Genomic DNA, 12,870 nt, shown 5'->3' with positions numbered 1-12,870 from the left:
GAGACATATAAGAGATTGGCAACTCGTAGTAGAGTCTATATAACGGCCAATGAAATCACTTGGCCACCGGAAGTGCTTGGGATTATGATGTGACCTGGGATGAAGGAGGATCGAGATGAGAAAATTTCGCCATTGTTGTAAAGAGGGACGATACGCTTACAGATTTGTTTTCTCGTTTATGTCAATTGCTTTCACAGCTAAAGCATGTAAGTATATTCAAAAGATACATCTAACTAGTTCCACCGATTTGTTTATACTATAATGTCCTGAGATGATGATAATAGTGCTTGGGATTACCGCAAAATATCTTGGCGTTTCCATCACAAACGATCTGACATGGAATTCTCATATAAATGACATCACGAACAAAGCAAATGCATCACTGAGATTTATAAAAAGAAACGTCAAAACTAACAGCATAAAAACAAAAGAACTGGCTTACAAAACATACGTAAGACCAAAAATTGAATATTGCAGTGTCGTCTGGGACCCCTGGCAGAAACAACAAATACATAAAATTGAAATGGTACAGAGAAGAGCTGCCAGGTATACACTCAACCAATACAGCTATCAAAGCAGTGTAACAGCCATGCTTGAACATCTAAGATGGCCAACATTACAACAAAGAAGAAATCTTGCATCCGTCACCATGTTATACAAAATTCAACACCAATTAGTCTCCATCCCAGTAAATACATACCTAATACCATCCAAAGAACATAAATTTATACAGCCATTCTCTCCCACAAACTATCATTTGTATTCATTTTTTCCTAGAACAATAAGGTTGTGGAATACCCTACCATACCAAGTAGCCTGTAGCCCAGACTTAGAAGCTTTTAAGTCTGGTGCAAAACCACATATGTATTGCTAAATCAAACCATGTTTTTAACTATATACAAAAATAAAAAAAAATAAAAAATGTTTTTTCTTGCAATTATTGTAAATATGTTTAGTTTTAATTTGTTTCCCTAGCATGTGCCTTCTTGTAATCTTCAACATATTGAAGTTAAGAAGTATTATGTAGATGTAGATGTAATAATCCAATGCAGACCTATTTAAATTCGGTCCATTCAGCTTCCCCTCTTTCAATGCTGTAGAACCGGTGTGGCCCACCATTTTATTTTCATAAAACTTAGAAATTTACGATAATATATGCAATTTTATAGTGTTATTCTACTCCCGATTGTTGTCCCGTTAAAATGATACTATTTTCGTTTATTTTGATCAAATAGTGTTTTCATAAAATACCATCAAAGGTGATTTATTTATTTTTCACATTAATACTCAAATCCAGCTATGCGAGAACTACCTTTTTTTCATAAAACTTAGAAATTTACGATTATACATGCAATTCCATAGTGTTATTCTATTCCCGATTGTTATCTTGTTAAAATGATACTATTTTCGTATACTTTGATTAAATAGTGTTTTTATAAAATATCATCAAAGGTGATTTATTTTGTTCACATTGATACTCAAACCCGGCTATGCGGGACTTACCTTTTTTCATAAAACTTAGAAATTATAGAATAAATATGCATTTTAATGAGCCTGTATTTATCCCAAATGTTTTCTTGTTAAAATAAGATCAGCGGGGCATATATTTGTATTACCATGGACATGTAGACATTCCCAATTTATTTCTCTTTTCTTTGTAAATTTTCCCCATCATTCTCTATTCTTTATTTATTTTAGCACCCCATCATTCTCCAATCTTGATATTTTGATAAAATGTTTCCTCTTGTCCTTACTTCTCTGATTTCAAATATGCAGTTATTCCGATACTCTTTTGTATGAATGAAGGACAGTGCCAGAAAGCAAAAGGACAAAATGTCCAAAAAAATTTTTTTTATTATTTTCCTTGAACAAAAAACACTTATTTCTATTCTTGAACTATTGTATACAAACCAACTTTGTATACAAAAATTATCACAACATATCAAAAATGATCAAATAATTGTTACCAAAAACAAAATGTCAAACTGGTTTGGCACTTAAATGGCTTCATGGTGCCAATGAGTCTTTCTTTTGTATTATCAAAATTTAATAAATTTTCATTTTTCAAATATAATAACACATTTCGTAACTTTAATATGAATATATGTTTTAAAGATATTTCTCTTATATATACAAACAATTATCAAAAGATTATTTGGGATTTTTTTGTCTTGTGACTTTTTGTTCTACTAAATTTGTGACTTTATGTCCTGCAACTTTCAGTCCGTTATGCTTTTGTAAACCCCTTCCAGACCCTCATGAGACCTACAAAATATGTAGAAGCAGACTAAATAAAGTTGACGTTGATGTCAGCAACTTACATTGTATGTTCACCGTACCACGTTTAACAATTGACAAACATGATCAAAATGTGTACCTATAGCAAGCTTGAAAGGTCTATACATGACAAAATGAAATTTAAAATAGATTTAGCCAGAGACATATAATACAATATATGTCTCTGATTTAGCATAATAAAAACCAGCAGAATGTTGAATGACATACATGTAGGAAGTAATGTTTACAAGTAAGACAAATAGTCTATTCAACTCTATCTTTTTTTTAAATTTAGAATGCCAAAGAGGAAAAGATGTAGACATTAACAAATGGAGTTAAAAAGAGAGTAATCCTCGACCATGAACAGCTGTTGGTACCAGTATGGAGGAGACATCTGTTCCAGTTGCAATCCACACTGAAGATGGAAAGAGAATGAAAAAATATGAACGCTTAAATTTGATTGTCATGCTGTTTCTTTTTCTAGCACCAGTGAAAGGCACAGAGCAACTGATTGCATAAGAAATTGAGATATTTGCAGTGAATGAGACACACAATAAAGATGAAGAATCTTGCCATTTCCCTTTCACTGTATGCAATTTATTACAAGTTACCATCGCTGATACATGTATATATCCTTAGCTGTACAGATACCGAAATTTGCATAGTTGAACTGTACCAGATCAGTTGCAGGGAAATGATCATAAAACTCTCAGTTATCATTGACAGTAACATTATGAATAAATGTTTGATAATAAAAATATTATTTATACCTGGAATAGTTTTTGTTCTCTCACATGTTGGTTTAGATATTGAAAAAAGGATGGAATAATGTGTAGTGATATTCTAGATATATTGTATACATAAATACATGTACATGTTCTGATTCTCAGTCTGACTGGTCCTTTTCATTTCAGAATACTGGGATGTATGTAGGTGGTTTTTTTACAGATGTAATTTGGTTTATTCAAACACCACACCACATTAATTGGTTTATAGGTTTTATTAATATGATTACTGTGGGGAAAAACAACAAACAAGAACATAAAATTGTACGGCTTGTGATTATGGTTAAATCTATTATCATGCCTTAATTATGTATGTATGTGCTTTCCCAAAGTAAGGAGCCTGTAATTCACTGGTGTGTTGCTGTATATATCATATTTGGATTTTTTTCTTATTATTTTGTTCATAAATAAGACAGTGAGTTTTCTTGTTTGATGTGTTAAACCTTTTTCTTAAATAGACCTTGTATAGTTGACAGTGCAATATGAATTTTATGCATATGCATTGCTTAGAGCCTTTTGGTCACCTTAAAATGTTGATGTCTGTATCATTTGGTTTCTTGTGGAGAGTTAGGCATTATATTGCATATACTGTACAGAAAAAAATGAATGTCATACACTCGCACATCAATATGTAAAAAAGAATATGAAATAGTTGCCACTGGACGTTAAGCAACCATCAATTAAATCAACCTGATCAACAACAAAAAAATGAAATATTTGCAACTGGACGTTAAGCAAACATCAATTAAATCAGCCTGATCAACAACAAAGGAAGACACATTTTCGTGCAGTTTGTATAAAGTAAAAAAAAAAGGGTTTTAACTAACAATCAAGTCAAAATGTTGTTTAACTATTCACACATGTCCATGTCTGTTTCAAAATTAAAAGGAGATTTTAACTAGTCTAAAAGTAAAAAAAAGAAGGGAAACATGTACATTACGCTTACAATATGGTTAATCCCTTTCTATTCGAGGTCAAAAGTGAGACTTACATTGCAATTTTCTATTAAATGATCATTAAATGTAATTAGTCCTAACTAAATACACAATCCGTGAAAAGGAGAAACCATAAATTTACCGACAATCATAAAAACAACTGGATGCAAGCTCATAATATTTCGAAAAACACAATTAGAAAACAATTTACAGACAATCATAAAAAAATCAACCCAATACAAGCCAAATTAATAATGAACCCAGAAAGTAATATTTTTTTTACTGATCTATACAAATTAGAAATATAAGACAAAGTCGATCATGATAAACGATATTTTTCAAACAATTTTTTTTTTTTTTTTACACATTATTTAATTTTATAATTTGTAAATAATATTTTCGGAAGGAGTGTGTACACCTGTGGTGTAACTACTTCGTGTGTACCAGGTGTCAAATAAAACTCATTCTAACAGGTTGTGATTTACCTGACCATCGGATAATTCAAGCCGAATATACATGTCACACTGTGACATTATGTCTCCGAAACAGGTGTATATTTAATAGAAACCCATTATGAAACAATCAAATAAAATTAACTCTGATACAAGACATGCAATTTATTACGTATTAATTATTTTATATCGTATTTTTAATACAATATCAAATAATGTCTCTTTTTCAAAAATACAAATAATCAAAATTAAAATGACATCGAAATACATAATTACGTATGAACTAAAATTATTCAATTAATTAGCATGTTAAATTTAAAACTGAAACAGTTAATTCATGCTTCAACTTCACCATTTCTTCGAGTACCTTTAATACTTTGATAAAGACTCTATTAACCACAGAATTCTCGCGAGATTTAAATCTGGCCGAGTGAAATCACGGGATTTCGCCGAGTTGCCAATCTCTTGTATTATATGTCTCTGCTAAAATTAAACATTCTGGGACTACTGAGTTAATTTACTCTACAGTAAAATACAATTTAAATAAAGAAATATATTTAGATGCCCTTAAACTGTATGCATCATTCTCAACTATTAGGATAATAAATAAACAAAGTCTTATATATAAGAATATAGAAATCACAAGGCTGGAATGGGAAATTCAGGACAACTAATGTTTCTTTGCTTATACAAGCTTTGTTACTTGGCGACGATGGAAAACTAACATGAATGTATTGAATAATAAATGTATTACACTAACCATGACTAATGTTGGCTCTAAACTGGTGAAAATACACAATATTATTTGTCCCGCAATTTTGTCGCAAGTAAACCCTGCGTTATCTCCCATATAAATAAATCTATGGTAGCCCGCAATACCAAAACTGAACTGTACATTCAAGATATGTACACAGTGACATAATTAAACAAAAGTAATTAACTAAAACTTTTACAAACTAAACTGAAACTTATAAACAAATATATTTACACAAGTTATGTTTCTGTTTACCAAATTAAGGACTTTTTGCCAAAAGTGCTTTAGTTAACTTTTCAAACAATTTACATTTTTGACGGTTTCTTAAATAATTTGAATTAACAACCCAATATTTAATTCAATTAATTAACCTTTCAAAATTGAATAAATTACCTTCTTAGTTTTTAAAACCTAATAGAAAAATATATATAAAATATGTACTCACCTGAAAATAGTCAAAACCAGGATTCAATAAAAAAGAGTCTTTATTTCTTGATAGCGTATGGCAGAGTGACGCTTATCAAGAAAAAAAGTGAATCCATGGAATTAAACTAATTTTCTGGTTTTGAGCCAATCAAAATTTAGTTTACAAAGTTTTCAGTGTAAAAGTGGCAGATTATCGTACCACGTGCAAAACCACTCATTGTCAATGTGGCTATTTCTATTTCCTTCTTTATCAACTTAACTTGGGAAAAGTTGTCTAATTACATAAAGTATTTATTTGTTAACCCTTACAAAAGAACTAATGGACATTACATAATTTAATCTGTCGCCTTGCTTTTTTCATAGACGAGATAAATACATACAAGATAACTTGAAAATAATCTCTCTTTTTTTTAACAGATTTACACCTTATATTTATATATTAAGATAGATAATAAAGTGAAAGAAAACTTGTGAACCAAACTTCAAAATGTTTTAAGCCAAATATAAAATTAAATTTCCAAAATGTCTAAAATATTGAATATAGAAATAAGAATATTCCCTATAAAAATCTAAAGGAAATTTAATGCAATTCCTAACTATGACACAATTATCGGATACTTCCAGTGGAAAAATCGAGTAAAACGAATGCAAAAACGTTACAATTTTATAGAATTGCTGTATTAATGTTGGGAAAATATATTTCTATCATAGTATTAATTAATTTTGGTTGATTTTGACGGTAACGGATGCTACGTAAAGTTTTCTCTCGGAGTCTTTGAAAATCAACCATTAAGTCACACAAATGTATCTACAGTTGCCCTTGCATTATATAAATCTTATAATACCTCTGTATCATTTGATTACACGTATTTACAAACATATATCTTTAAATTTGATATAAATATTCCGAAATAAAATATTTGAAGCAAGGGGGAAATATAACGTATGACGTATTTTTAATTGTTTAGTAAAGTCCAATGATGAGCTGTACAATTTAAATTGAGGAAGCGTATGGTCTCCTGTTTGTTTGAAAGCCTGCCAACTGCTTCAAGATGAGACAACCATAGAGCAGATTTTTTTCATTATTGTAGTGCAATATGTTGAGTCTGGATCATACCGCAATTTCATTTACATCACTAAATCAGATATGACAATATTTATAGATAATATTCATTCTACTAAGGCCATACATGTAAGAACTTTGTCAATAGGAATATTGTACGCTTTATTGACTGCCGCAGATGCGCCATCATCCAAAAGACAATTCCGCAATATTTTTAAAGCAGGAGGCATAATTTCAATTGAATAGTCCAGTGCAATGCTTTTAGATAATAGATGTTCATCTTATTGAATAACAACTTTACCCTATATCTGTTTCTGTAAACTACTAGTAGCTGCATAAAGTGCTTGCAACCAGTTTCGCAGTCACTGCTGGACCTTTAAAATTGACAGACTATATATCACAGTAATTTTAAACGGGTAATTTTCCGTCATTACGGCATAAGACAACATTATAGAGATACTGTATACAATATTGGATCTACCTTGATCTTGTTGAGGCTGTAGACATCTAACTATAAAATAAGAGGGACGAAAGATACCAAAGGGACAGTCAAACTCATAAATCTAAAACAAACTGACAACGCCATGGCTAAAAATGAAAAAGACAAACAGAAAAACAATAGCACACATGACACAACATAGAAAAACATAAAACACTGAAGAATAAACAACACGAACCCCACCAAAAACAAGGGGTGATCTCAGGTGCTCCGGAAGGGTAAGCAGATCCTGCTCCACATGCGGCACCCGTCGTGTTGCTTATGTGATTACCAATCCGGTAAATAGTCTAATTCGGTAGGTCAAATTCATGAAAGGGAGGGGGAGTGTAGATACGACGTAAGGAACATATCCAATATCATTTGTGAAACGGTTATTCCATAACGGTCAACCAACTCGTGATGGCGTCTGTAAAATTTACGAAGGGATGATTTCAACTTCACCATTTGGAACTCTTGGTTTGATAGCTTCCTTGTGAGCAGTTACCCTCTATCAAGAAAATCATGATAGGAAATGCAAGCACGGGAATATCGTATCAATTGGGAGATATATACCCCGTATGCAGGTGCTGCTGGAATGTTGCTACTTAGAAATGGAAAGTTCACAATTGGAAAGCTGAAATCATCGCTTTTGTCGTAAAGTTTTGTCTTCAACCGACCCTCATTGTCGATTTCTAGATGTAAGTCAAGATATTAAACCGACTTAACTGTATCTGTAAAAAATTAACCATACATTTTTATTTTTTGTTAAAGCTGATAATATGTTGTGTAGTTTTCTCGGCGGCGATCCTCGAACAGAAATTAAGCCGGTTAACTGATCAAGTAATCAGTATAGTTGTTAACCAGAATACTTCCTTGCGCACAGGCACGTCATCTTTAATCGTCGAAATGTTAGTAAAAGCTGTTTATGCTCAGAATAAGATAGCTCTTTACTTTCTGATTTCAAATTTTGTAGCAAATATTTAAAGATGCAAGCTCGATGGTTTAGTATTTAATAGTAAAATTTTCATGAGTTATTTTGTAAATCAGATCATTGTAGGAGATATATGTAGTAACACTCAATACAGCTTGAGTTTGCTCCTCAGAGGATATCTTATGAAGTTGTGTAACTTGCTTATAGGCTTTATACATTTGCAAAATATACAAGGCAGAAAAATTAGAATGAGTTGTAGATCTACTGCCCTCGTTGATATATGAGAAGAGACTGGTCGGTAGAATTGGTGCATGTAGTACACAGTCTTTGTAGTAACAAAACTTACTTTTGAAATATTTATAGCAACTCTTATGATATTTATATTTTCAAATGGTATGTTTTCATTTTTTTCATATTCATCGATCAGTCTTCTGTAAACTTCATCTTTTCGTTTTCCCACTGCGGCAATACAACTGTATCTTCATTTAAGTGTTTAACTACATAGTTTCTAAGTAGTTAATACGTGACAAACTATGCATCTGTGTCAATCATTGGATAGTTGTTTTTTTTTAGCATAGGAAGGGTTTGATTGTGAACTGGACTGTGAAAATTTGACACGACTCGGAAGATTTTCTACAACTTTCCGATACGATTCCTTATTTAGATAGGGGTGAATTCTACAGAACTCAAAAACTATGTTTTACTTTGATTTGATCTTAATTTCAGACGATTTTATATCTTTTTAAGCTACAAAGAAGTTAAAGATAGAAAAAAAACATTTAAATATGATTTATCGTACTCTAATAGCACTATTAAGTACACGGAAATCGACTAATACATTCAGTAAAAAATCGATAACGAAATAGATAAGGGATTCCGGAAACTATAGTGATTTTACCCAACATCATAAAATTACAGAAATTCGTGAATTTAAGAAATGTTGAGATAAAGTCTTGATCTTGAATGAAAAAACGATAATTGATTAGTAATTTGGTGTGTTATAAAACAAATAGAGTGCAAAAGCATTTAATAAAAAAATAATTGCAGATACGAAAAGGTCAGGATTATGAAAATGTTCGTACAAAATGTCAAATACTTAGCAGGAATGCAAAAGCATACGGACTAACAGTTGTAAATAAATTTTTTTTTATTATTTTAAGAATCTAATTCACTTCATTATTCTGTTTAAAAGAAGAGATACGACTACTTTTTTTGCTTGAAAAATATGTCGTAATTTTATAAAACCAGTAACAACCGTTCTTACATGTATTTCTATGGTTTTTCAAAAAGTAATTTTCAATAAGATCATTGAAGATCATGAATGAGTAAAAAAAGCATTTATTTTTGCAATTTTATGAACCAGGTAATGGTTGTCACTAGAACTCGTCTTATAAATAAAAAAAAGCACGTTTCAATTATATTAAGCATCCTAATTCCAATAGCCATGCATGCTATGTAAAAGCTTTTCATATCCACCAACAAAAGTTGCAATACAACACCTTTCAAAATAAGTGAACAGTGGGAAAGCCACGGATCGATTCTGCGCCTCCTTCCATATGACGTAACGGCCAGAAAATCAAGGGCGACAATCGCGATTTTTCATAGAGGGCGACACTATCGCGCCATCGCGGCAATTTGTTTACATCGTGTACGTGTGATTTTTCGAGAAATTTATCATTAAAGACAATTAAACTTGTGTCATTTCATCATCAATTAGTTATATAGGTAAGTTTTACAGGTGACCACGCTATTTTTTCTTCTTAGAAGATTTTATTTTACAAGAAACGAACATCTGAAAATGGCAAGTGACGTTGTTAATTTGGGGATAAAAATATGGCGGGTGTTTTCCCCTTCTGAAAATAACTGACACATTTGCATCCTATTGGCTATTTAAATATAAAATGACCAAAAATAGTATCTATGATGATAGGAGTCCCTAAATATTTGCATAAATACCCATCACTCCGTGTCAAATTGTAACTGAGGCTGCGAAAAGGAAGCACACAAATCGACGCCATTTTTCAACAGATTAAGGTTTCTGAGCTCACGAAATCCTAGTATTATTACTTTTAATGGTTAGTAGAAAGATATTAATACTATCCATAACATGATTTATTGATCTGATCGGGTTATGGCTACATGTTTGCCTCTTTTCGATTCTTAAATCCAGTAAATTTCCGTAGACCACATGTAAATAAACGCCCCTTTTCCAGCGTGAGACTTCAATTTGAATAAAACTTCAATTTTGGCAGGTCAATGTTAGCATTTAAATTTTAATTAAAGTTTTACAGTTGTGTAATGCATATGTGCTGATTTGTTTGGTTGTCTCGAATAGTAAATTTTTTTTTTTTGAACCCAAAAAGTGTGACAAAAAACACAAAAAAACAAACAAAATAAAAATATAGGAAAAAAATAACTATCCCCAGGATAAAGGGGGTTTCCAACTATATGTCCCCATTCAAATGCATTGATCGTCCCCAAAAAAGGGAGATTCCAATCCCTGGAACCCTATCCCTGGATCTGCCACTGGGAACTATGACTATTAAAACGTATAAAGAATTATAGAATTGTTACTAAAGGAACAAGATTAGAATAGAGAAAATTGACCATAAAATAAGTAAAAAAAAAGAGCAAATGACATACTAGCTGCGGAACCGTAGCTCTTAGGTCCTTATGTTATTTTTTGACTATTTGCGGACCATAGACTACTTTTTTTCTGGGACACCTTCCTATGCATCCCAGAAAAAAATCAAAATATTCCTAGCAGCAAGCCAGAAGTCTGTTCATAATCATTTTGAACTTTTGATGTGCTAATTTATATATTGAGGAAAGAAAAATTATGGACAAAAAGTATAAAAAAATAGAGACCAATGAACTAAAAGATTAAATGATAAAGAAATGCAGAAGACCCCATCCAGACCCTTGTCTATGTGAACAACAGTACTATTATTTTTGCTCAATATTGCATATGGGCATGTAAAATCTATAATACTAAATTTATAAAATTACGAGGTCCAATTTGTCAGCCGTCATCACATAAAAACGACGAATCAAATAATTCAACTTTATATTTAACTAATATAGTACAAAAGTGTAGATTAAAAATTACACCACTCCAGGCCCTTTTGTTTTTGACGTAATTAATATTGCCAATAATTAAGAAGTTCCGGTTCGAGTCCGATACAGATACCAATAGTATATTCATCTGTTACCTATTACCTTATCTGTATGTTCCGCATCTGACAGGCTCACCACCAAACGGTGTATTCAGGATTAATATCTATATACACGGTCATAATCACAGGGTTGACACTACTAAATTGTCAAATTGTTACCTATTGTAGTATTTTAATCAGTAAGACTTTCAAAGATAACAAATCTGGACTAAAAATAAGGCGTATAGGTACAGTTTTCAATTTGTTTGTGGGCATGCATGACATAAAACAGCGAATCAAAGAATTCAACTTCATTCAGATGACAACTTGAATACTAATACTAAAATAAGGCTTGCGGATAGTTATATACTTTAATTCATTCACAGACCCGCGATATCACGGGTGTTTTCTAGTATCTTTTAAAGATTTCAGGTATATGAAATATTCACCAGTAGGAAAGTATAAATTCTGTCCCTCCTTCCATGCTAAAAAAAAATATGTGATTTATTGTTGAATTTTATTGCCACCTTCAGTATTGGCTAGGTGTTGTGGCCAGTTTTTATTGGCATTGGATACATTTATTATCAATTACTGGTATAAAGAATTAAAGATATGAATGATTGAATGAAAAGTTATCTTTTAAATAACAGATACCTGTAAGATAATTTAATGTTGCATATTATGTTATACTTTATTTAAACATTATTTATATCTATTAAAGAGGTTGATATGTTATTATGGTGATGAATTTTAAATACTAAAGTAAATGAGTTTATAAGTAGAAAATTTTTCCAAACATCTGTTGGTGTGTATAAGTTTTACCTTTTCTAGAGGACCTTTTTCTGGACGTCTGGATTGGGTATTTTTAGCTGAGGATTTCGGAATTGATCCTTCGGATTCCAGTATTTCCTTTCAACATTTTTTTTTTAAATTGGGACCTCAGAAGAGCATGTTTTTGTCAGTAGACAATTAAAATATATTATAATTTACCGATCATATAGCAACTCTAGAGAAGTTTGAAATTATATTTATTTGATAATATCATCTGCATAAATTATATATTTTCAGATAACAATAGGAAAAAGAAGAGCAGGATTTCTATATTGAGGATTTACATGTATGGGACAGAGGACTATTTGACTTGATTTTACTTTAAAAAACTTTATAATTTTAACAATAGTTCTCCTTAATTGTTTAAAATACTTTTTACATATTTTTCATTTTAACATTATTTTTATGACTTTGTATTTATTCATCACTTAATAAACTTTTATTTCTAAACATTTTTATATTTTCAAATATACATACAATGTGAAACACTCCACCATTTTATATTGATAACGTGGGGTAAATGTACATGAGACACTAAACTGTTGCAATACAATATTACTTAATGTCATTGAAAAACCTGAGATTCATTGATGCAAAGCTAGCATATTCATAGGGCCCCCTTTCATAGGAAAAAAATTGGTTGATTAAATAAGGAATCACTGGAGCGGGCCCCTCCCAAGTTAGTCAGCAGCAGCAACACCCCCCCTCCCCCCAAATAGAAAAGTTCTTGATCGGTCACTGGTGTCAGACATATACATGTATGTACTGTAGTATTTGAGACAT

The 12,870-nt window shown here is 31.4% G+C and overlaps 2 long non-coding RNA genes across 2 annotated transcripts; both read left to right on the top strand.

Annotated features, from left to right (window-relative positions):
* Window positions 1–15: 15 nt before the first annotated feature.
* LOC134681791 (uncharacterized) lies at window positions 16–3,053 on the top strand. The gene is made up of 2 exons (XR_010100693.1): window positions 16–206; window positions 2,573–3,053. It is a non-coding gene; the product is annotated as an uncharacterized LOC134681791 (long non-coding RNA).
* Window positions 3,054–9,856: 6,803 nt separating this feature from the next.
* On the top strand, window positions 9,857–12,541 carry LOC134680758 (uncharacterized). Its single transcript, XR_010100498.1, has 2 exons — window positions 9,857–10,176; window positions 12,325–12,541. It is a non-coding gene; the product is annotated as an uncharacterized LOC134680758 (long non-coding RNA).
* The last annotated feature ends 329 nt before the right edge of the window (window positions 12,542–12,870 follow it).

This window comes from Mytilus trossulus, chromosome 8 (assembly GCF_036588685.1).
Source record: "Mytilus trossulus isolate FHL-02 chromosome 8, PNRI_Mtr1.1.1.hap1, whole genome shotgun sequence".
NCBI lineage: Eukaryota > Metazoa > Mollusca > Bivalvia > Mytilida > Mytilidae > Mytilus > Mytilus trossulus.
This window is presented reverse-complemented; position numbering and strand designations above follow the sequence as displayed.